This window comes from Lutra lutra, chromosome 2 (genome assembly GCF_902655055.1).
Source record: "Lutra lutra chromosome 2, mLutLut1.2, whole genome shotgun sequence".
In the NCBI taxonomy this organism is placed as follows: domain Eukaryota; kingdom Metazoa; phylum Chordata; class Mammalia; order Carnivora; family Mustelidae; genus Lutra; species Lutra lutra.
This window is the reverse complement of record NC_062279.1, coordinates 71,874,192-71,878,580: the sequence shown is the minus strand read 5'-3', so window position 1 is coordinate 71,878,580 and position 4,389 is coordinate 71,874,192. Positions and strand designations below refer to the sequence as shown.

The window sequence follows — 4,389 nt, the reverse complement described above, 5'->3', positions numbered from 1 at the left end:
ATGCTAAAGCCCAGACAAATAAAAATACATAAATAAATGTTTTTCTTTAGTTTAAAATTTGGTCAAGTATACACAAAACATGCTATATTATATGTAGTAGGAGAAAAGAAAAATCAGTTAACCTATCAAAAGGAAAGCAGCCTCCAAGCTAAGGTATGCTTGGATTCTTCCTCTATATTAGTAATAGCAAGCTGTCCTTCATGTCAAGGATTCATCAGACAAATGATAACATGCCTAATATTTGATGAATTTGACATTTAGAAAGGGAAAAAAATAGAGGTCTTAGGGTCTTGCTCTAGTTTCTAGGATTGAAATAACATGCACAAACATATCCATCCCCTGACTAACCATAGCTTGTTATTAACTAGATAGTGTATAGATGAAACATTGGTTACATTGTGAGGATCCAGATGAAATGTATGATAGAAAAGCCAAGAACAATAATCCATGTTAATATATATCTCTTTTCAATCTTCATCTCATGTTTTAACATTATAAGAGAAAAGAACATTGTTTTCTAAAGTAAACTTAATCATTAGTGATATGTCCCATGTAAAAGATTAATCTACATATATAGATTATGTATATAATCTTGTCATAACATCCCAATATGCTAATGCGAGTCTCTCATCCTACTGCAGGTAATAAAAAATTCACCCTCCATCTTATCATTTTACAAGAGGAACTAAAATTGAAAAAAAAATAAAATATCTACTTAGAAGTCAGATAGAGAAATGTGTGGTCTATTGAGAGAGCTAGGATAAGTGATGAGCTTTAAAATAATTAGGAAGTGTAACCCAAACTCAGAAGGCCTGGGGAGTAAGGGACAATTAGGAGCCAAAAAGAAGGTGAAGATGCTGAGCCAGAACCTAGAAAACTATGTCTGCAAAATGAAGCTGGACTTACAAAGAGTTCCAGGAAACTATGATCCTAACTTACATCTTTTTGAGGTCCCACAAGAATACTTAAGAGGTTTAAATACTATCAAACTGGAATGGATATTTGCAAAATCATTCCTTGCTTCTCTGGATGGTCACTAAGATTGAGTCAATTGCTTGGCAAAGCATCCAAAGATACTGGCTACTGTCCTTTCTGGAACATGTGATGAGGAGGTTAGAATTTGGAACTTGACTAAATGAAAATATGTCTGTACAATACAAGCACATGGAGGTTTTGTGTGAGGAATATGTACTTGCTTTTGTGGGACTTCTTTTTTTACTATTGGTGATGATAAAATTGTAAAGAAGTGGAAAATGGATGGACAGGCTACAGAGAAAAGAAGGAGCCATTGCTTACAATATTGAGAAAGACAGTTTATATGGGAATTGATCATCACTGGAAAGAAGCTGTTTTTGCCACATGTGAACAGCAAGTAGCCATTTGGGATGAACAAAGAACAAGTCCTATATGTTCAATGACCTGGGTATTCGACAGTATATAAGTAGTGTCAAATTTAACCTGATTGAGACATTTCTCTTGGGAAGTTGTGTTTCTAACAGGAACATAGTACTATATGATATGAGGCAAGCTACTACCCTGAAAAAGGTCATCTTAGATATGAGAACAAATGCAATTTGTTGGAACCCTATTGAAGCTTTCATTTTTACTGTAGCAAATGAAGATTACAACTTGTATACTTCTGATATGCATTCACTGGACACTCTGTAATGGTACATATGATCATATATCTGCAGTGCTTAATGTGGATTACTCTCCCATTGGGAAAGAGTTTGTTTCTGCTAGTTTTGATAAATCTATTTGTATCTTTCCTGTGGACAAAAGTCGAAGCAGGGAAGTCTATCACACAAACTGAATGCAACATGTATCTGGATAAATTGGACTTCTGACAGCAAATATATTATGTGTGGATCTGAAGAAATGAACATTCATCTATTGAAAGCTAATGCTTTTGAAAAATTGGGTGTGCTTATACAATGAGAAAAAGCAGCTAAAGATTATAACCAGAAGTTGAAGGGAGAAATTTCAACATTAACCTCATATAAAATGCATTGCTTATCACTGGCATCTACCAAAATCCATATACAGCCAGATCCAGGAAGAGCATGTGATGAAAGAAGCTTGCCAACTGAAGGAGGTAAAATGTCTCAAACATAGGAAGCCTGGATCTGTGCCAATTGCATCAGAGAAGAAGAAACACATAGTGACAGTTGTGAAATAATACTTGGTATTCCTACCAATCCTGATATAGAATTATTTGTTACATTTTTTTTTAATTTTTGTATTTTTATTAACATATAATGCAGTATTTGTTTCAGGGGTACAGGTCTGTGAATCATCAGTCTTATACAATTCACAGCACTCACCATAGCACATACCCTTCTCAATGTCCATAATTGAGCCACCCTATCCCTCATTGCCCAAACCCCAACAACCCTGTTTGTTTCCTGAGATTAAGAGTCTCTAATGGTTTGTCTCCCTCCCTGGTCCCATCATGTTTCATTTTTTTCCCTCCCTACCCACCATGAGCTCCCACCCTGCCTCTCAAATTCCTCATATCAGATAGAGTATGATAATTGTCTTTCTCGGATTGATTAATTTCACTTAGCATAATACCCTCTACTTCCAATTGCATCATTGCAAATGGCAAGATTTCAGGGGTTTTTTATGGCTGCATAGTATTCCATTGTAGATATACACATCTTCTTTATCCATTCATCTGATGATGGACATCTAGGTTCTTTCCATAGTTTGGCTATTGTGGACATTGCTGCTATAAACATTTGGGTGCACATGCTCCTTCGGATCACTACATTTGTATCTTTAGGATAAATACCCAATAGTGCAATTGCTGGATCATAGGGTAGCTCTATTTTCAACTCTTTGAGGATTCTCCATACTGTTTTCCAGAGTGTCTGCACCAGCTTGCATTCCAACCAACAGTGTAGGAGGGTTCCCCTTTCTCTGCATCCTCGCCAACATCTGTTGTTCCCTGACTTGTTAATTTTAGCCATTCTGACTGGTGTGAGATGGTATCCCACTGGGCTTTTGATTGGTATTTTCCTGATGTTGAGTGATGTGGAGCACTTTTTCATGTGTCTGTTGCCCATCTGGATGTCTTCTTAGCAGAAATGTCTGTTCCTGGAATTCTTTACTGAATTCCTGTACGAGTTCTAGCAATGTGATACAATACATTAATAAAAGAAAGAACCATATGATACTCTCAATAGATGCTAAATAAGCACTAGAGAAAAATATGTATTTGTTGCCTTAGGATGGAAAGCTCTGTATATATCTATGAAGTTCATCTGGTCTAGTATGTCATTCAAAGCCCTTGTTTTCTTCTTGATCTTCTTAGATGATCTGTCCATTGTTGTGAGTGGGATGTTAAAGTCCCCTACTATTATTGTTGATATGTTTCTTTGATTTTGTTATTAATTGGTTTATATAATTGGTTGCTCCCATGTTAGGGGCATAGATATTTAAAATTGTTAGATCTTCTTGTTGACAGACCATTTAAGTATGACATAGTGTCCTTCCTCATCTCTTATTATAGTTTTTGGCTTAAAATCTAATTTATCTGGGGGCTCCTGGGTGGCTTAGTGGGTTAAAGCCTCTGCCTTTGGCTCAGGTTATGATCCCAGGGTCCTGGGATTGAGCCCCTCATGGGGCTCCTTGCTCAGCAGGGAGCTTGCTTCCCCCACTCTCTCTGCCTGCCTCTCTGCCTACCTGTGATCTCTGTCTGTCAAATAAATAAATAAAATCTTTTTAAAAAATCTAATTTATCTGATATAAGGATTGCCACCCCAGGTTTCATCTGATGTCCATTTGCATGGTAAATTGTTTTCCACCCCCTCACTTTAAATCTGGAGGTGTCTTTGTGTCTAGAATGAATGTCTTGCAGATAGCATATTGATAGGTCCTTTTTATTTTTAATCATTTGAAAACCTGTGTCTTTCATTTGGGGCATTTAGCCCATTTACACTCAGGATAATTATTGGAAGATATGAATTTAGTGTCATTGTATTGCCTGTAAGGTGACTGTTACTGTATATTGTCTCTGTTCCTTTCTGGTCTGTTACGTTTAGGCTCTCTCTTTACTTAGAGGACCCCTTTCAATATTTCCTGTAGGGCTGGTTTGGTGTTTGCAAATTCTTTTAGATTTTATTTGTCCTGGAGCCTTTTTATCTCCCCTATTTTCAATGACAGCCTAACTGAATGTAGTATTCTTGGATGCATATTTTTCTTGTTTAGTGCTCTGTACATATCATGACAGTCCTTTCTGGCATGCCAGATCTCTGTGGATATGTCTGCTGCCAATCTAATATTTCTACCATAGTATGTTACAGACCTCTTGTCCCAAGCTGCTTTCAGGATTTTTCTTTCATTACTCAGACTTCTAAGTTTTACTATTGATGTGGAGTTGACCTA

The 4,389-nt window shown here is 36.6% G+C and overlaps 1 pseudogene; it reads left to right on the top strand.

The window, feature by feature from the left end:
* The first annotated feature begins 767 nt into the window (after window positions 1–767).
* On the top strand, window positions 768–1,668 carry LOC125094076 (DDB1- and CUL4-associated factor 13-like; annotated as a pseudogene).
* The last annotated feature ends 2,721 nt before the right edge of the window (window positions 1,669–4,389 follow it).